Raw genomic sequence first — 22,502 nt, forward strand, 5'->3', positions numbered from 1 at the left:
TAAACTAATCAGTAGGAAACTTCCTTCTGATCAAAATGTCACAAATAATGGAAGCAAATCCTGCAATAAGAAACGCTGCAAACTGTGCAACCAAATCAATCCATCAAAAAGTGTCAGACACTCAAAAGGGATCTTCAATATCTCCGGATCATACAGCTGCACCTCCAGTAAAGTTGTGTACCTTATCCAGTGCAGAAAGTGTAGCAAAAGATCTTATGTTGGCGAAACAGGACTGAAGTTGCAAACAAGGATGAATCTGCACAGACATACCAGAAGATGACCTTTGCACACCTGTGGGACACAATTTTGCACAACCAGATCACATTATGGAAGACCTCAATGTTTTAGTTCTTAAAGGAAATTTCAAATCCATTCAGGAAAGAAAAACTTTTGAACTAAGAATGATAATTCTATTTGACACAAGAGATAACGGCCTTAATTTGGACATGGGATTCCTCACTCATTATCCAACATATTTATGACTCACTCTGTGAGTGCTGTCCCCCCCCCCAGTCTTTGCTTTTGCTTTGCTGTTCTGAACTCTAGGCTAACCTTAGGCTTTTAGGCTTGTGTTTCCTTCTGTCTTTTTTAATTTTTTTCTCAATCCCCACAAATCTTCTAACATTCTACTAAAACCTTGTAACAGTACTGCTTGGACCTTGAAGAAGGGGACACTCCCCGAAAGCTTGTCCTCAAAATTGTATGTTAGTGCAAATAAAAAAAGTATCACAGACAGTACTGAATTGTTATTATCTCTCTCCAAAACTCTAGTATTTTACGACAGTCCCACCAGATATGTGCCATTGTGCCCTTACTGTCACATCCTCTCCAGCACTAAGATGAAACTCCTGGCCTTAATTTATGTATCACGTTGGGTGTAATATACCATTTTACTAGGCAAATATCACCGCCCCATGTGTTAAACTAAACATTTTATTTTTTTGTTGCTCATTCAATTTTGTTCCACTTCCCACTTCTCCAAAAATTTTGGGGATATTAATCCCTCTATTTCAGTAAGTATTCTATATCCTTGGGATTTTATGTTTCTGTATTCCATTTATACTCAGCAATTGCTCAAATGGATACATTTCATCTTCATTCCTTAGTGGTTGTGGAAGCTTTGCAACAAAATGTCTTATTTGACAGTATCGCCACTCATCCAGTGTGGAAAATATTTCCTTTTTACTCTTCAACTCGTGTAATGAACATAATGCTCCTCTATCCACAATATCTTTTAAACGTGCATTTTTATCCAATATCCATTTCCCTGAAATATTTTAGTTTCCGGGTGGGAAAAATCTAGTTCCCGCCAACGGGATTGACAGTGAATTAAATTTCCATTCCTCCTACTGGTGTATTTCATCCCAAATCCTAAATACATTCTGTGCCAAAGTACTTGTGTCCTCTGTGCAGCCATAATACTCCATTTTTCACTTTACCCCCACCTGCCCTGTCTTCTTGGATATATTTCTCTGTCCTGTCTACCAAACACCTCATTCCAAAAGCCCCCTTTTAGCCCATCTATCTATTAAGAGAAGGAATTTATGCCTGAGATATTATCCAATGGGGGTGTGGAGGTGGGGTTAAGGGAGAGAGGAAAAAAAAAGGAAAAAATCCTCACTCTCACCTTCCCCCTTTTGCCACTGCCCTTCTCCCCACCACCCTCTTTCAAGAAACTCTTTGCCAGTTCTCCTCAACTGATCCATTTTTCTCTTTCCTTTCTACTGGCCATCCCTCCATATCTAACATATGTAAATCTAATTTTTCACAGAAGTCCTTTAGCTCTTCTGGGAATCTCAACTTTACCGATCTCCCATCTCTCCACCCGATCGGGCACGCCGGGAAACTCCAAATATAACAAATATTTTTACTCTTCATCTGATCTAGCAGTGGTCTCAGGGATCTTATTCTGGCTAGTTTCTCTTGAGCTATGTCTGCAAAAAATTTGCACTTTTTTCTCTCTATATTTTATATCTGGGATCCCATGTAGTAGACTGTATCATTAGTAGTGCATCGCAGACTGTACCACTGTGGCTAACAGAAGCCAATTTTCTCAAAAAAGTCTTGAAAAACCTAACGCAAATAAATTACTAGGACCAGATGGCTTACATCCAACAGTCCTCAAAACACTCAGTCAGGTAATAGCCAGACCGCTATTCCTAATTTTTATGGGCAGAGTACTGACAGGAATGGTACTGGGGGATTGGAAAAGGGCCAACGTGGTACCAAGTTTTTAAAAAGGGCAGAGATACATTTCTGAAAACTATTGGCTAGTCAGTCTAATATCAATAGTATGTAAACTATTGGAGGGGATGATAAGGGACTATATCCAAGATTTTGCTGATGAAAACAGTATCATTAGTAGTAATCAGCATGGCTTTATGAAATCTCGTTCTTGCCAAACCAATCTGTTAGCATTCTATGAGGATGTGAGCTGCCATCTAGATTAGGGAAGACCTGTGGATGTGGTGTACCTGGATTTTGCAAAAACATTCAATACAGTCCCCAATAAACGCTTACATTACAAACTGAGGTCATTAGGCATGGACCATAGGGTTTGCACATGGATAGAAAATTGGTTACAGGGGTGCATCCAAAGGGTGGTGATAAATAGCGTGTACTCAGACTGGTCTGGAGTGGTAAGTGGGGTACCCCAGGGCTCTGTCCTGGGACCAATTCTTTTACATTTATTTATAAATGATATAGAGGTTGGTATAAATAGCTCAATCTCAGTGTTTGCTGATGATACAAAGCTAAACAAGTCAATAACTTCACAGCACGATATAGAAACTTTACAAAATCTCAATAAAATAAAGGGGTGAGCAACTACATGGTAAATGAGGTTTAATGTTGAAAAATAAAATGTAATGCACATGGGGGCTAGAAATATGAACACAAGATACTTATTATAGGAAGAACATCTGGGGGAATCTAGAAGATCTGGGGGTTCTAGTGGATGACAGACTCAGCAACGGCTTGCAATGCCAAGCTGCAGCAAGCAAAGCTGGAAGAATGTTAGCATGCATAAAAAGGGGATTTACTCAAGAGATAAAACTATAATCTTCCACCATCTTCCACGGTCTTGAGAACGCCCTGTGGGTGGGGCGAAACGCGTTGACGTATTTCCGGTCGGTTCCCCGAACGTCCGACGTCATTTCCGGTGAGTGGAACGCACGCCGAGGGATGTGTTCCAGGCGGTCATTTTTTTGACTAGCAAAGAAAGTTCGTAAGAAAGTTCTTTCGTTATGGAGGCTGTCATCCTGCTGTATACAAGGCTGTGAGTTCCTAGGAGCTGTGGAAATTCGTATTTGTTACTCGAAAATTCGTTTGATGTCCTTAAATAAATGCTGGTTTTTATCCTTTGAAATGTGAGTGGTTTGGCATGAATTAATTATAAAAGGGGTATAACAGTATTACACTATTAGTTTTTTTCTCCCTTTTGGAACCTGGTGGTGTGGCGAGGAGACGAATGAAGAATCACCCATAGCTCTGAGGCGGAAAATAGAGGAGTCCTCAAAGGGGGTCCAGGAGCCCTAAATAATCCTGAAAGGTGTTTTACTCACCAATATCTGGTGAGTGCAGTTTATGTTGGTTTTTGGCACAGGTGGATGGTGGAAGAATTATTTGAAGCACTGACGTTTATTTTTTAAGAAAGTTTTTTTAGATCACTGGACTTTTATATATTTTTTTTAGATTTTTGTGTCACGGGATTGTGGTCACTTATTTTCATCACTGGACTTTGAAAATTATTTTATATTTATTTATTATTTATTAATTGCGTTTTGCGCTGGTTTATATTGGAATATTTGTTTTGGTTTATATACCTATGCACAGCAGCATTTCACTTATAATTGTTTGTTAATAGATTGGTCCTGGGCGCTGTGGTTTTTTCTGATTTAAAACTAAAATCTTGCCACAAAACTCTGGTTCAGCCACATGTGGGGTATGCCTTCCAGTTCTGGTCACCAGTCCTTAGGAAGGATGTGCTGGAACTAGAGAGAGTCCAGAAAAGGGCAACAAAGTTAATAAGGGGACTGGAGGATGTCAGGAGGAATGACTACAAACACTAAACGTATTCTAAGAAGAGACACTTGAGAGGAGATATGATAGCGATATACACATACCTCACTGGTGATTCTAGCATAGGAAATAAACTATTCACTCTCAGGGAGTATAAGACATGGGGACACTCAATGAAATTGGAGGAGAAGTGGTTTAGCCTTAGAGCCAGTTCACACCATTCGAGTGCAGTTTTGATGCATTTTGGTATGTTCCAGTATGGTTCTGTGCAGAAAAAATGCAGCATGTTCTACTTTTTTAATGCAGTTTAAGAACTGCATAGGGGGTTTCTCACTTTAAGGGCAGTAAGGATATGGAGCTCACTTCAATAATCAGTGGTGTCAGAGGGACATATTGATAGGACCAGGAGGAGGGTGAGGAGGACCAGGAGGCTAGTTCACACTAGATGCAGTCCAGTATGTTTTTTTTGTGCATCAAAATTGTATGCATAGTACTTTCCATGTATTCCAATGACCCTAGTTTAGTGCAGTCAGTTCTTACACTGTGTAGTTGGTTTCTTACTTTCATGGCAGTAATGATGTGGAACTCACTTCCATAATCAGTGATGTCAGCAGGAAGTATTGATAGTTTAAAAAAAACTCTTAGATGGGCATTTTAGTGAACACAATATACAGGAATATGGGATATGATTCTTGCCATGAGCACACACACACACTCACCTACACAGGTTGAACTGGATGACTGCTGTTTTTATTCAACCTTACTAACTATGTAACAATGTAAGGAGATGTGGACGTAACGGTGGCAGTGACAATAAAGTATGATCCACTACTAGCCCCTTCACCACTGTAAGCCCTACAAATGGCACTGAGGGAATTGGCTCAAGATGTGGCTACCCTAAAGTGGGAGATGTCCTTCTTTAAATTGGACTTTCAACAACCCTACAAGGGTGAGTGTCAGGGTCCTATCCATGGCAGAAGTCCTGGAAGACTGGGCATTTCCACCAGTACTCTACATGGCCGCAGAAATACAAGCATCAGGCCCAGTTTTGGCGCCAAACGGCCTTTATAAAGACAGTCTTCACTCCCTCAAGTGGCTGGATGATCTCTAGCTCCCCGTAGCTTGTTCCTGGTTCCTGTTTCCTGTGTTATTGTGACCTGTGACTTCCTAATACCGGCTCGGCTTGCTCTTGGACTGTCTACTCTGCTTAACCCCTGATCTGACCTTGGCTTGGCCAACGGATACTCTCTCTCGCTCCTCTGTGTTTGACCTCGGCTATCCCATCTGACTGCATCTGCTCTGATTCTCACGTGGTACCTGACCTTGGCTTGAACAGGCTATCCAGAAATCCTCTATTCCCAAAAGGGCTTGTATACCTCGCACAGGCGCCATCTGTCTGCAGACCTCATCTCCGTGCATCAGCTGTGCTCCTGGGTGGACCACCAACAAGCACTCCTACAGACGACCTGTGCCACTTTGGGCCTGACTCCCGCTGTCCCACTCTCAGGGAAGTCTAGAACTTAGAGAAAACAAAATGGCAGTAGACTAGTGCAAAAACTGCCTAAAGATGGTTTGTAAAAAATCCCAAGCGGAGTAATTTGTCACTACATAAGTGAATGCAATATTGTATTTATTAGATCTCATGGATCATAGAAAAGGTAGACAAGGATATGGTGAACATAATACAATCATGTTATAAAATCAAAGAATTAAAATTGGGAAACCATTCGGCGTCTTCAATTTAGCTATATGGGTGATAAATGGTCAGTATGAGGCTGTAAAGATTCTTCTGTGTTCATCAGATAAGGTTTCCATACTTCTTAACCTAGTCAATTCGTTTTTCCTCTTAAAATAAGCTTCAAAGCACATATAGAGGAATAGAGTGAATTCAAAAGAATCATAGAGCTTGTATTCATCATTTAACCTAGTAGGATGCACATGTAGGAATCTGATAGCTGATTAAATATTCATCTCATTACCTTCTGAGTTAATGTACCATATCTTGTAAATGAACAAACAGAAAATGCTGTACAATAAACCCTCAAAAACTATGTGCAGTCCAAAACCTAAAAGTCCAATCTTTAAATCAAATTCTTCTCGTGTTCAAAAATTCCTCCGATAATATACCTCAAAAAGAAAAAATATTCACATAGTGCATTATCTTTTTATATATATCCAAATAGTAGTGACTTCATTCAAGTGAATACCCAATCACATTAATCTGTGAAAAAGTGAATAAAACTGTGAAGCCAAAATAATGAAAACCCCCGTGAACGTGAATCACTCTTCAGTGCTCTAATCCAACCAGCACTGTGACACTTCTAAATAAGGAATGCATACCCTTACCAATATTCAGAAAAAAAGAAGCTTTTTCATATATCTTTCCAAAAGGAAGGTGGGAGACAGTCCTCCTATTGGTCTTTACTCCATATAGTCTGCCTTCATATTACCATCAATATCCACCAGCCTTGACACTCCATATATCCATTCCATATAAATATAAGTATACAGGAAACACAAATAGCATAATACTGCGAGAACCAATCTTAACAATAACTTTAATTAAGGTGCTCACATTTTAACAGCATAAAACCGCTTTAAAAAGGTATTTAGAAGTAATTTGCTGCAATCCAGGAAGTGCCCAGGGGAAATCAGACGATCCTCCCTCATCCAAAATGGCCGCCGGTCAACTTCCGGTTCTCGTGTGCGCGTTGACGTCACTTCCCTTGACACATTTCGTCATCGACTTAATCATAAGGGACGTCCCAGGGGGCGCGCACCCGGCGATCTCCGTGATCGCTGTGTCCTACGGACACAGCTGATCACGTGATGTGGTAAAAGGCCAATCACAGCGGCCTTTTACCACGTGATCAGCGGTGTCCAATGACACGCTGATCAGAGGGAAATGCAAGTGCCGGTTCTCGGCTGCACTTTCCTCACGCTGTCAGATCGTGAGGAAAGTACTGCCGAGAACCGGCAGTTGTCAGAGCGGGGATCAGCACCGATCATCAGGGCACTGATGATCAGTGCCCTGATGATCGGTGCCCAACAGTGCCACCCGCAAGTTCCGCCCACCTGTGCCCAGCAGTGCGCCCACTAGCTCCGCCCACCTGTGCCCAGCAGATCACCCACCTGTGCCCAGCAGTGCACCCACCTGTGCCCAGCAGTGCACCCACCTGTGCCACTCTGCAGTGTCACCCACCTGTGCCCACCAGTGCCACCCACCTGTGCCCACCAGTGCCACCCACCTGTGCCCACCCACCAGTGCTGTCCACCAGTGCCACCCACCAGTGCAGCCCAGCAGTGCTGCCAGTCAGTGCCCAGCGGTTGTGCCAGTCAATGCTGCCAGTCAGTGCCCAGCAGTGATGCCAGTCAGTGCCATCTATCAGTACCCATCATCAGTGTCACCTATCAGTGCCGCCTATCAGTGACACCTCATTAGTGCTGTCTATCAGTGCCGCCTATCCGTGCCACCTCATTAGTACTGCCTATCAGTGCCCTTTAGTGCTGCCTATCAGTGCCCACCAGTGCCGCCTATCAGTGACCATCAGTGCTGCCTCATCAACGCACATCAGTGAAGGAGAAAAATTACCTGTTTGAAAAATTTTATAATAGAAACAAAAACTTTTTTTTTTCACATTTTTTGCACTTTTTTTATTTATAGCGCAAAAAGTAAAGCGCCCAGTGGTGATTAAATACCACCAAAAGAAAGCTCTATTTGTGAGAAAAAAATGATCAAAATTTCATATGGGTACAATGTTGCATGACCGCGCAATTGTCAATCAAAGTGCGGCAGCACTGAAAGCTGAAAATTGGCCTGGTAAATAAGGGGGTATAAGTGCCTGGTAGGCAAGTGGTTAAGGTACTTGCCATCGGTGGAAGTGAACTGGGTCACTTAAAATTGCCCATTTAGCCCCTTGGGTATTTGCATAGTAGTTTTCTGTTTGCCTCGTGTTTATCCAAGATAGAGCTGCATCACTTAGCCCTTTCTCCATTGGCCTCTATCACCAGGTATCTGATAGTATCATCCATCCATTATGTCCGAGGCCGAGAGAGGCGCTTCCGCACTAGAGGCCCTGTGCCAACAGTTGATGGCGCTTACTCAAGCAGTTAAAGATCTACAGCAAGAATACTTCCAGCTGGAAGGGCGTCTTTACTCCCTCACTATTGGTGTGAACCTCCTGCGCTATAAATCTCAGAAAATGTAACCTACCAAGAGAAGCTGCTAACATTAAATCATATACCTATGATCTGTATATATAAATAAATAAATCACAATGTAGCGCTACTCAGAAAAATAAATCATTAAATATATACATCCAAAAATACATAGTGACACACTGGCCCTGATTTATTATTGTGCCTAGGCGCATTTCTGTGGGCGAACGTCTACTTTTTACTAGCGACGTCTACTTTTACCCCGCTAAGAGATTTACTAAAGAGAACCGTCAACAAGTAGACGCCAAATCGAATTTACTAACGAGACACAGACCAGGAATCAGACTAAAAAAGCAGACTTGCTAAGAGGCACGTCTAACAGCATGAAAAATCACTGCAGAGACATGTTCACATTGAAATTTGCTTTGCCAAATATCAGGACTTCACTTTAAACAATATCTGCCATTTTCAAAAAAATTGAAAATGTGTTAAAAAGACGACACAGTGAAGATCTAGATGCTTGTGCAGTGTATTTGGCCGATATAAATGCGCATATGCAGAGCACATTTTAGACGTCCTCTGTGGGCGCTTGCTTTTTAGCCGCTGTTCAATAGTAAATCTCTGTGTGGAATCCTCTGACAGACGGCAGGTTTCCCCACTGACAGCTGAATTTTAAATAATTTCCGTCAATTAAATATATATTTAAAAAAACTGCGTCGGGTCCCCCCTCCCATCCATACCAAGCCCTTCAGGTCTGGTATGGATATTAAGGGGTAACTCCATGCCAAAATTTAAAAAACAATGGCGTGGCGTCCCCCCTAAAATCCATACCAGACCCTTATCCGAGCATGCAGCCCGGCAGGTCAGGAAAGGGGGGGGGGGACGAGCGAGCGTGGGACCATGTACCGCAGACTCATTCATGTAGGGGGGGCCGGAATCTGGGGGCCCCTTTGTTAAAGGGGGCTTCCAGATTCTGATAAGCCCCCCACCCACAGACTCCCACAACCACCGACCAGGGTTGTGGGCAAGAGGCCCTTGTCCCCATCAACATGGGGACAAGGTGCTTTGGGGGGGAGCCCCCCTGCCCCAAAGCACCCCTCCATGTTGAGGGCATGTGGCCTGGTAAGGTTCAGGAGGGGGGGGTCGCTCACTCATCCCCCCCCCCTTTCCTGACCTGCCGGGCTGCATGCTCTGATAAGGGTCTGGTATAGATTTTAGGGGAAACCCCATGCAGTTTTTTCTTTAATTTCGGTGTGGAGTTACCCCTTAATATCCATAACAGACCCGAAGGGCTTGGTATGGATGGGAGGGGAGACCCCACGCAGTTTTTTAAAATATTTATTTAATTGACGGAAATGGTTTAAAATTCAGCTGTCAGTGGGAAACCCCGCTGACAGCTGAAACATTAATGCAGGCCATAGACGGGTCGAAAACTGGCCATTTAAAAAAAAAACAAAATGAAAAATCGGTCGTTCAATAGGCCGACGTTACCACCAACGGTAAAAATAATCGGTCAATTTTCGTCCTGTCTATGGCCTGCATTTTTCTTTCTTTTTTTTAATTCTTTCTTTTTGTTCTTTTTCTTCTTCTTTTTCTTGCAGGTCATGTCTCATGAGCAGATTTTTTTATCGGTAAAAAGATCAGCCGATTTGACGATAATAGCCACGAACATCGGCCAATCAGTAAAATCGGCCGATTTTTTCCAAATTTCCCAATAAAAAAAAAGGGGCAACCAATTAATCCACTAACGGCCCAAAAATCGGACGATTTTTTTTCCAGCTGAAAAATCGGCCGATTTTAGAACCATCTATGGCCTGCTTTAGATGGGTCTAAAATTGGCCGATTTTTGGGCCCAAAAAAAAAAAACGGCCGATTTTCGGGCCATTAGTGGGTTAATTGGTCGGCCGTTTTTCTGGATTTTGCCCCTTTTTTTATCAGTAACTTTGGAAAAAAAATCGGCCGATTTTGCCGATCATTGCCACGAAAATTGGCCGATCGCCAAAATCGGACGATTTTTTTTCCAAATTTACTGATAAATAAAATGTGCCAAAATCCCGTAAAATGGCCAACCAATTATCCCACTAATGGAAGAGGCCCTTGTCCCCATCAACATGGTTTGGGGGGAGAGCCCCCCTGCCCCAAAGCACCCCCCATTTTGAGGGCATGTGGCCTGGTATGGTTCAGGAGGGGGGGCGCTCGCTCATCCCCCCCCTTTCCTGACCTGCTAGGCTGCATGCTCGGATAAGGATCTGGTATGGATTTTGGGGGGCACCACATGCAGTTTTTTTTTATTTCGGCTTGGAGTTACCCCTTAATATCCATGCCAGACCTGAAGGGCTTGGTGTGGATGGGACCCCACGCCGTTTTTTTTTTTTACATTTTGGTGTGGAGTTACCCCTTAAGATTCTTTAGAGGTTTTAGGTGGTGTCAGCAGGGGTTGGGCTTCCAGAGATGGGTCAAGAAAGACAGGGAACCAAAAATTATTCCACAGCCCTTGAGGAGGTAATGCTACATATGAAAATCCTGTGTCGCACATTGAAGCTCTTCTGGAAGCACATCTAAAATTGTTTAGGTACGAATAGGGGGCTTAGGCTGTTTTTAACCACTTGCCGCCCAGCCACTGTAGATATACGGTGGCAGGGCGGCACTCACAGGCAAAACCACGTTTTAAAACGTGGTTCTGCAAAACAGGTAGGGGGCGCACGCGAGGCGCGTGCACGCCCTACCTATCCCGTGGGTGTCATCAGCGGGTCCCAGCCGCCGGGTCACAGCCAGTGATTACCGGCTTTTTGGACACGATGAGCTATGATCACTGACAGATAACACGGCTGCATTGTTTACACACAGCCTTGCTGCAGAGGGTTTCTCTGCCTCGATCAGCTCCCCCCTCCAGCACACACCCCCTCCCCCTAGTAAAACACTCCCCTCACACAGTGAACACTAAAAATGTTAACCCCTTCCTCCCCATTGCCATTAGTACAGTTTCAGTGGTTTTTTTTTTCACTGATTACTGTATTGGTGTCACTGGGGATGTCAGTGACCCCAAGTCAGTTCCCCCCCAGTGTCAAAATGTCCGCCACAGTCCCGCAGTCCCGCCATAAGTCACTGGTCGCCGTCATATGTCGCTGATCGCCACCATTATTAGTATAAATAAAATAAAAAATCCCAGTATCTTTCCCGCCATTTGTAAACGCTATAACTTTCACGTAAACCAATTAATTTACACGTTTTGGGATTTTTTTTTTTTTTAGGAGAGACATGTCGCAGAATGCATTTTGGATGAAATTTGTGACAAAATTTGATTTTTTAATTTTTTTTACTGGACATGTTTTATAGCAAAAAGTCCAAAATATTGTTTTTTTGTCTCAAAATTGTCAGCCTTTTTTTTATAGCGCAAAAAATTAAAAACGCACAGGTGATCAAATACCACCGAAAGAAAGCTCAATTTGTGGAAAAAAAAAGGATGTAAATTTAATTTGGGTGCAGTGTTGCATGACCGCGCAATTTTCAGTTAAAGTAACGCAGCGCCATAACACAAACCTCTTCTGTAACCGCTTACTTACCACCCTACAGCAGAAATACTGCTACAGGGCGGCATGGGTACGCAAAATCACATATATATATATACGTAATTCGCGCTCCCGTGGTTTTCACGCCCCTCCCAGATAGCGTCAGATTGCCCGACAGTACACCAGTCATCACATTTAACCCCTTGATTGCCAGGAGCACGCCCATGTACAATAAACCTCCATTGCTAGTATAGTGTCTGAACGGGTCAATATCTTTGATCAGGTCAGCACTATACCAGCGTTCACATTAGTATAGTGTCCCCAAAAACGCAGCGTTAGCGGGATCAGCCCCTGCACCTGCCAACACCTGCGTTAAGCCCCAACGCTTACCCCCCCCTTCTCCCCCAGCAAGTGCAGTGTCAGTAGATCACTGTCACTTGATACATTGCACACAAAACCGCAGTGTTCGCAGAATCAGGCCTGATCTCTGTTAGCACTTGTCGGTAAATTTTGATGACTCTCATATGCAGCAGAGTGCCAGTACTAGTGCCGCTCTACCTTTTGGTGAACTGGCGAGTACCAGCGGTCTAGTACATCCTGGTCTTTCACATACCTCCTTGATTTTTGGAGCTGTTTTTCACAGAATATCTGTATGCGTTGCTTGTGGATCAAAGCAGTCTATATGCACAACAATGTATCGCCGCCAACCCAAATTCAAACCTTGCCAGACCAGTCGCATGGAAACTCATTACGGTTTTCAAATTTAAATTTTTTTTGGGCCTAACCCTCAACATGGGCATTACTAAAAGAAATGAATTGCGGTTGTATTGGTCCGCAGACCCCATTCATCATATGCCGTGTTCTCTGCTGCCATGGCCAGGCATAGATATGAGAGTATAATGTGTTTTATGCATTTCAGCGACAATACACTATGTCATCTTCGGGGTAACCCTGAATTTGACGGCTCCACAAAATTCAGCCCCTCGCAAATCACCTTACCCTAAAGTTTGCAGATGTCTATACTCCCCAGCAAAACATCTGCGTTGATGAGTCCCTTATTATTTTTTCTGGCCGCCTTGCATTCAAACAATTTCTCCCCTGCAAGCGTGCCAGATATGGGGTCAAGATGTAGAAGACCTGTGAGAGGACAACAGGCTATAATTATAAGTTTTGGATTTACGAGGGAAAAGATAGTCACGTGGAGCCCCCCCGGATGCCCAGACTACATGGGGAGCAGTTTGGGACTTGGTGTCATCATTTCTCCATACGGGGTACCACTTATACGTGGACAATTTTTATTCAAGCGTGCCACTATTTAGACATTTATTCAATCTTGGAACTGGCACTTGTGGCAAAGTGTGACCTAATGTGTGCCCACCATTAGAAGTGGGTGGATGCAGGGCGATATATTCTAATGGTGGGCATACCACACACTTTTTATGGCAGAGATTTCTTCTCATTTTTTCATTCAGTCCACAGGCTGCATACAAAAAAAAAAAAAAAAAAAAAAAAAAAAAAAGAACATAGCATATATACCCAACAAGACCAGCGACGTACTGGTACATCACTGGATTTGAATGGTTATACCAGGATGATGCCTACAGCTGCAGGCATCATCCTGGTATCGTTTTTTTCAGCCGGTGATCGGCTTTCATGTAAAAGCAATCCTAGTGGCCAATTAGCTGCAAGATTGCTTTTACAAGCAGTGGAAGGTTATGTCCCCCCTCCCCCGCTGCCTTCCACGGCCTTCTCGGGCAGTTTCGTGCCATCGGGGGAACCTGAGAATGCAGCCGGTGTTTCTGCCAGCTGACCATAGAGCTGATTGGACACCAGAATGATGCCAATCATCTCTATAGTCTAAGAATTTGGAAGCTACAAGCATTTCATCACTTCAGTTTCGCAGGATATAAACAGCGCCATTTGTAAATTGGGAAAGCATCTGATCACACCGATTTTGGTTTGATTAGATAATGTAAGAGCAGAGGAGATATCTAGAGTCTGATAGACCCCAGATTTCTCAAAAAAGAATATATGACAATGCCCATTGAAGTTATAGGGGTTATTTACATTTCCTGTTATAGCATTAAAAGTGATTAAAAAAAAAAAAAATGAAAAGGTACAATGTAAAAATAAAAAAAAAATCAAAATAACTATAATAAAAAAAAAAATTGCCCCTCCCATGTGCGCACACCTGTGTGCACAAGCCTTGACTCTGTGCTGTTATGTAAACAGCGGTTGAACCATGCATGTGAGGTATTGCCGTGAACGTCAGATCAAGGGCAGTAATTCTAACACTAGACCTCCTCTGTAAATCTAAAATGGTTGCTTTTAAAGGCTATTAAAGCGCTGCCTATGGATATTAAAAATGTTTGCAGTTTGTCGCCATTGAACGTGGCATGCACAGTTTTAAAGAATGTCATGTTTGGTATCTATTTACTCGGCATACCATTTATATTTTAACAAATAATTGGCCAATATATTGTGTTTTTGTGCATTAAAAGTAAAAAAAGTGTATTTTTTTTTAAAAATTGCATTTGAAAAATCGCTGTGCGAGTACTATGTGCCATAAAAAAATTGTAGTACCCACCATTTTATTCACTAGGGTGCCTGCTTTAAAAAAAATATATAATGTTTGGGGGTTTAAATTAATTTCCTAGCAAAAAATACTGATTGTTTTCATGTGAAGAAAAAGGCTTGGTCTTCAGGTGGTTAGAAGAGTGAATGAAGTGTGGCATAAACTTCTAATGCTGGGCATAAAACGCCCCCACCCCCCAAAATGACCCCTTTTTGGAAAGTAGTCACCCCAAACTATTTGCTGAGAGGAATGTTGAATCAATAGAAGAATTTATTTTTTTACCACAAGTTTTTGGAAAATGACAAAAATATTTTTTTTTTTTTTTTTTTTTTTTACACAAAATTGTCACTTAAATTATTTACTGCTCACACATGCCATGGTTATATGTGGAATTACTCCCCAAAATACATTTTGCTACTTCTTCTGAGTATGGGGGTATCACATGTGAGAGACGTTTTGGCAGTCTAGCCAAGTACAGGACCCCAAAATCCAATAAGCACCTTCAGGCTTTTAAAGGGCTTTATTTCCTCATTACACTTCCAGACTACCTATCACAGTTTCGGAGGCCCTGAAATGCCAGGATAGCACCTAACCCCCCCAAATTGCCCCTTTTTGGAAAGTAGACACCCCAAGGAATTTGATAAGAGGCACGGTAAGTATTTTGCAGATCTCATTTGTTGCCACAAGTTTTTGGAAAATGAAGAAAAAAAACAAAAACATATTTTTTCTGTTCTTTTTTTATATTTCAAAACCTTGTGAGAAAAAAATGAGATCTGCAAAATACTCACCATGCCTCTTTTTAAATTCCTTGGGGTGTCTACTTTCCAGAAAGGGGTCATTTGGGGGGGTTTGGGGCTATCCTGGCATGTCAGGGCCTTCGAAACTGTGATAGGTAGTGAGGAAGTGTAATGAGGAAGTTACGCACCTTCAGGCTTTCAAAGTGGTCATTGGATTTCAGGCTCCTGTATGTAGCTAGGCTCCCAAAAAGTCTCACACATGTGGTATCCCCATACTCAGTAGAAGTAGCAGAATGTATTTTGGGGTGTAATTCCACATATACCCATGGCTTGTGCGAGAAAGAAATCATTTAAATGACAACTTCGTGTAAAAAAAAAAAAGAAAAAAAAAGTTTTTCATTTTCCAGAAACTTGTGGAAAAAAATAAATCTTCCATGGACTCAATATGTCTCTCAGCAGATAGCTTAGGGTGTCTAATTTCCGAAAAGGGGTCATTTGAGGGTGTTTGTACTATTCTGGTATTTTAGCACCTCAAGAAATGTGATGGGCAGTCAGAAAGTAGAAGCTGTGTAAATTCCATTATCTATACCATAGTTTGTAGATGCTATAACTTTCACAAAAAGCAATCAATATACACTTATTGGGATTTTTTTAACCAAAAACATGTAGCAGAATACATTTTGGCCTAAATATATGACGAAATTTTAGTTTTTTTAGATATTTTTTATGATCAAAATGAGAAAATATTGTTTTTTTCCAAAAAATTTTTTTTCTTCAAAACTTTTTCTGGTTATAGCGCCAAAAATAAAAAGTGCACAGGTGATCAAATACCACCAAAAGAATGCTCTATTTGTGTTAAAAAAAAAAATGACATAAATTTCATTTATGTACAATATTGCATGACCGCGCAATTGTCCGTTAAACTAGCGCAGCGCTGTATAGCAAAAAAATGTTGTAAATTGCAGTATCTATACCATAGTTTGTAGACGCTATAACTTTCACACAAAGCAATCAATATACACTTATTGGTATTTTTTTTACCAAAAACATGTAGCAGAATACATTTTGGCCTAAATTTATAAACTAACTTTGAGTTTACTATATATTTTTTATAGCTGAAAGTAAAAAATATTGTTTTTCTTCAAAATATTTGGTCTTTTTTTGTTTATAGCGTAAAAAATAAAAAGCGCACAGGTGGTCAAATACCACCGAAAGAAAGCTCTATTTGTGTGGAAAAAAAGGACGTAAGTTTCGTTTAGGTGCAGCATTGCATGACCGCACAATTATCAGTTGAATTAGTGCAGCGCCAAGTAGCAAAAAGAGGCCTGGTCATTAAGGGGGGTAAATCCTCTGGAGCTCAAGTGGTTAAAAACTCCAAAATTTACAAGCTATACTAATAGTAATAAAAAAGTGTTGTTGATTGGTTTTTCAAAAAAAGAAACAATGTAGTAAAAACAGTCATTAAAATGGATTATTGTTCTCCTGGCTATTATTCATACTTAGCCCATATTTGACTGTACAGTAAACTATATGATAGTAATGGTCTTAAACACCTACACAAACTACCATAAAAGCACATACTATTTTTGGGCTAACTGATGCTTGAATACAATTTTTTTAAGCATTTAGATTTGACAGTCTTTCTTAAAGGTAAATCTTAAGTTGCATTGCACAATCCTCAACTACACTGCATAGAACAATTGATATTTATTCTCTAAAGCATTGTTACATTGACTGAGATTTTGATATCATTAGTAACCTATTGATAACTTGACAGAATATTTGCCCAGTGAATTAAAAGAACATGGGTGTGTTTTAGGTCAACTGGAACACTAGAAAAAGTAACCACAACTATAATAACTGAAGTTATATAGCTACAACTACCAATTGTTTAAATACATTTTGAGGCATCATTTAGCTCACCTTTTTGTGGTTTTTCATGGGCACTCATAAAACAGCAGGCACGTTTTAATCCAATCTGTAAAGGTGTAGCTTAGTTGTTCCCATTTCTACCACTGATCTTATCCCAATGAAATAGGTCAGCAATAAAGCCCCTTGTCTGCCTCATCTATGTCATTTGCTTTAATGCACTCCTAGTTTGCTTAATGTTCTGTTAAGCTTTACAGTAATTTGTTGAAAAAGGTCAGAGATTTAAATATGGTCATGACCTCTTTCAATTTGCCTTTAGAGAATTCTGATAGCACAGGTCTTCAAAATTTTAGCTTGTGCTTTTCTACATTTAGTTTATCATGAATCAACAGTTTAAATAACATCTTTATATTAGGGGTTTGTTACTGTTCATTTAGTCAGGAGAGATTTTTTTTAAATTCCTATGAGACATAGGTTAGTTTGGTTAGAACTGTGTTTTTGACTTCTGCTCTCTGATGTGAAATATACATATTAGTGTGTCAAGTGGTCTAGAGTACCAGTGATCCTATTTATGATTTGGATATGTGTTCTCCAATATTGTTAGATTTTGTAGTGAGTTACTGAATTTTGGGAAGTTAATCCATCCTGTTTTGGAGATTTAGAGGGTTGTTAAATGCCTAATATACGCTGTGAATTAATTTGAGCAGGTCTTCTTCCACTGAACCTATTATTGTCAGTGATGGCCTATTGTCATGTGCTTAAGAGTATATATATTAAAAGTTATATAGTTACATAATTAATCAGGTTGAAAAAAAGTCCATCTAGTTCAACCAACAGAAAAAAAAACAAATAGAAAACCTCCATATACACAATTCTACATCCACAGCTGATCCAGAGAAAGCAAAAAAAAACCAACAAAGCATGATCCAGTTTACTCAAACAGGGGAAACAAAATGCTTCCCAATCCCCCAAGAGGCAAACAGATATTCTTTTTATCAACTCTCCCTGTTATTACTTATAAATGTTAATATTTAATTATCCAGTTGAGTGTTCTTATTTTAGAGAGAATTTTAACGCACATTTGCCTCAACAATTCAGCCATGGCCAGCTGACTAAAGTATACATAAGTGCTCTTTCAACCCAAACTTGTCATGCAAACAAGAAAGTTTAAAGGGTAAATCCAAAGCACACCAAAAGTGGTACGTTTATCAACTCAATTGAAATCTCAGACAGGTCATTGGGAGAGAAAAGTGAATTAAAGCGGTTGTAAAGGCTAAATGATTTTACTTTAATGCGTTCTCTGCTATCCTGAGCCCGATCTCAGTGCAGCACTGCTCTATCTCTCTCCTTCCTCAATCAACTCAGTGAGAGCAGAGGGAGCCATTGGCTCCTGATGCTGTTAATCACATCCAGTAACAATGGTGCAGGGGGCAGGTGTCAATAGACGCACGCAGTGCTGCTAAGGATCAAGCCTGCACAAGTTCCCCCCTCCCCCCAGCAAGCGGCTTGCTAGAAGGGGTACTCAGATTGCATCCATCATCTATTTCCTGGTAAATAGGTTACTCAGTGGAGTTATATTGTATCCATGGTTACCATGTTTGTTCAAATTTGTGGTGGGTACCATTTAAGATACTTTTAGTTTGTCATTAATCATAATTCAGTAAAGCTTGTATAGAACAAAATCAAGAGAAACTATACATTTTCACCAGCAATGAACAATCTCAATTCCTGCTTCCAAAATATATGGAGTATAAATATATGAAGCCTGAATACCAGATCGAGCTCAGCTAAAATGTATTTCCACGTTGACTCACTGAAGAGCGTTCATTTAATGCACTAGTTGGGCCAAGTGACCCATTCCTAACCACCTATTTCCCATGACTCTGGGTTTGTTCAATGATAACCCATTAACTCTATATCTTTTCTGTCTCCAAACAACTGCACCAGAACATTTTGACATGTGTCCATGTCACATATTAATAGCCATAAGGAGAGTTTAAAAAAGATAAAGTATTTTCAGGAGTAGATTCATCTTTATAGCATATCTTCTACAAACCATGATAGGGAAAGGAGAGGGAGGGAATTTGGACCATTTTGTTACTATCACCAGTCAAAGTTTTAATAATTAGAGGGTAATTCGCTTTGTAAAGAGTTTGTAAATCAGATGTAAGATTGAGTCCTCAATCTCACATTTTTTTTTCAAGCTATCTATTATATTTTGTGAAAAAGATAGATCAAATGCTCAAGAATTGTTCAGCTTTATCCCAGAGATATGCAAAAACTCTGTAAAGATTTTAAAGAGGTTGGAAGTTTCATAATCATAGAAACTTTAATCAGAAGTATATTATCAGTGAAGAAAGCACAATTGTGCTCTTCTGTACTACAGGGAATGCCTTTAACCTTAAGATCCTGTCTCAGTGCTATTGCTAATGGTTCGATTGCTAGTGCAAAAAGTAAGAGAAAATTTTGTGCCTAGAAATGCAAATACATTGTGCCTAGAAATGCAAATTTGCATTGATTTAAATAATTTAAGAGAGACGTGGGCAGTAGGAATATTATATATTACCCTGTGGATTTATAGAAAAATAGACCCGAAGCAAAGCATATTTGGAAGGTATACTCTGGGAAGTCATGACCAATAGACAGGCAGCCCTCACAACATCCAAGGAAATTTTCCAAGTAACCTATTTTGGATTGTGTATGAAAATGTATGCTGTGACCATATATTCCCATTAATATAAAAGGTATATTTGGAGGTCTAAAATTATCTCTTCATCATGAAAATCAGTTTGTAAGATTACCTAGCAAAAAGATGTTATGCTCCTTCCACCAATCAATATAAAGATTGGTGAATGTGGGCGTAAATCTTGCAACCATCAAAAGTGCCACACCTTTGGAGATGACATTGCCCATCAAATAAGAAAAAATTGTGTGTCACCAAAAACACTCTTAAATAATGAGAATAGTCACTATATTTCTCTAAATGAAATTGTTATGCATTGAGAGCATATTCATGGAGGACTGAGGAATAGAGAGAAGAAACAGCAAAACAAAAAGACACTTATGACCATGCTGTCATGCATATTCTTCAAATCTCTGAATTGTATTGTATGTCCTTCAGGTATGAAGGCAATCTGGTCACAAGGTGCTATAGACAACAGTATACCAATTTACTCAGAACTTTGTTTAAGATACAATCTCATTTTCTTCTCCCTCCCTCTTTCCCTTTGCCCATTCTTCCTTTCCTTTACGTTTTCCTGCCCCCATTATGTCTCCTTTCCCTCCCCCTTTTCCTTTTCTTCATTTCCTTCCTACCCTCCCTCTGAACCTTTTTTCTGTTATCCTTTTCACCTCTCATTTCCCTTCCACTCCTTTTTTTTCTCCTCCTCTCCTCAACTTCTTCCCTCTTGGATTTCCTCCTGATCTTCCAGATTAAATGTTATGACCATTTTTCAAATGCTCAGATTAATTTTTGAATATGTATTCTGATTTGTGATAATATTAAAATACAATATTTAATTAAATATGAAAAGGGTTCTGAAAAAGTTGAAGAAACAAGCCTTTTTGTGAACTATCACACATCCTGTATAATATTCAGACTTTGCAATGTAAATAGATTGAGGAACTTTCGGGGGTTTAAACATTTGCAATAAATATATTGGTTTCAATATGGAAGAAGATACGTTAGATTAATAAAAAAGTCAATTTATTTCAACCTATAAGAAAAAAAATTTACCAGAAAACCTCCATATACAGAATCCTATACCCATAGTTGAAAAAAATGATAAAGCATGATCCAGTTTGCTCCAGTGGGACAAATGAAACTCCTTCCCAATCCCCCCTAGGGCAAATGGATATCCCCCGATTGACAGTCTCTGCTGGTATTACATACAGATGTTAATAACCAGTTAATTTTTTTTGCACTAAGGAATGTATCCAGCTGTTAAAACCATTCTACTAAGCTGACCAAAACTAGTTCTTGAGGAAGTCTATTTTCACAGCTCTTACTGTGAAGAACATTTCTGTTCTGTTTTCTCCTGCCCCAGACATAAAGAGTGCCCCCTTGACCCAAAGTGAATAATAGATCCCCTTTATGGAGACATTGGGGTCCATCAGGCCCTCAAATGTCTCCTCTGCTTTCCAATGCAATTATTCCAGCACAGATCATGCTGGAATAGCTGCATCCTCAGCTACACTAGCCAAGGAATGACAGCTGTGATCCCGGAGGTGACATAATACACATTACTTCCAGGGTCATTAACTTCAGGAGAGATTGGAGAATGAATGTTGCCAGAAATCCTTCTGTTTACTATGGGAAAGCTGTTTCCTGTGGTCCAGTGCTCACCAGTGGAACAGGAGAGCCCAGCTACCCGGCAGGTGCTGCCAACAGGAGACGTCCTTTGAAAGTCTAGTAAAAGTGACAGGGCGGTGTTAAAACAGGTGCTACAGCAGCTGTGAGCTTGATTTAACCACTTTTCTACTATAATCTTTATAAATGTGCCTTGTTAGACATTTGGTTAATACATGGTGATCATATCCCCTTAATCTCCTTTTCTCAACAGAGAATACATTCAGTTCAGCTAATCCTTTCTCATAACTGAGCTCCTGCATGCCTCATATCAGTTTGGTTGCCCTTTTCTGCACTTTTCTCCAGTTCCCAAACATAATTTTTGTGAACTGGTACCCAAAACTGAATTGCATATTCCAGGAGGTATTACTAATGCTTTGTACAAGGGCAAATTATGTATCTTTCTGGAGTCTATGGGGATTATTTAGAAAAGCTGGAGAGTGCAAAATCTGGTGCAACTCTGCATAGAAACCAATCCACTTCCAGATTTTATTGCCAAAGCTTAAAGTGTTTCTAAACTCACAACAGTAAAATCAGTCAGTATATGCAGAAAAGCATGCTTGTTATACTCACTGTGGAACCTAAGGGGTTAATCCTATGCATTGTGTAAAAAGAATGTTTGTTCCCGTCTTCTCTGATCCTCCTCTTCTTCTACTGTCCTTATCCATCTCTTGATAGTATAGAGCTAAATTGGAGTCACTCTGCACAAACTCAGTTTGGTGTGTATCTCTAGAGAGTTTTTTGTTCTTTGGTAGGGTGCATGTGACCGCCACAGGGGCAATCAATACTATCCAGAGAGTCAGGGGTCATTCAGCCTGATAGGACAGTCAGAAGAGAATGAAAACTCCTACAAACTTTAACCAGTGCTCAGCTGTACACTGATAGAAGTCACAAGAATGCTATATGCTGCTGATAAGAAAAGGTATTTAGCAGTTTATATTTACTAAAATAATTGCGTTTCCATGTTCTGTGTACTGTGGGAGACTAGATATAGTAAATGCAGTGTCCTGGGTTTAGTAACACTTTAACTGAACAAGCTGAAATTAGAATCTGATTGGCTACCATACACAGCTGCACCAGATTCTGAGTGCACCAGTTTTAGTAAATCTCCCCATACACCTTCTTTAAAGGGTAAGTTCACCTTTATACAAAAAACAATAATTACACATTTTTTGCAGGCATAAAAATGAGCATTTGTTATATTTTGATGCAGAAGCCTGTAAACCATTGCACCAGTGATTAGAAGATCATAGGCTTCCTGGAGCGCCAAATAGCTATATACCCTC

Source organism: Staurois parvus, unplaced genomic scaffold (genome assembly GCF_062004578.1).
Source record: "Staurois parvus isolate SC_StPar_1 unplaced genomic scaffold, SC_StPar_1.0 ptg000403l, whole genome shotgun sequence".
Lineage (NCBI taxonomy): Eukaryota > Metazoa > Chordata > Amphibia > Anura > Ranidae > Staurois > Staurois parvus.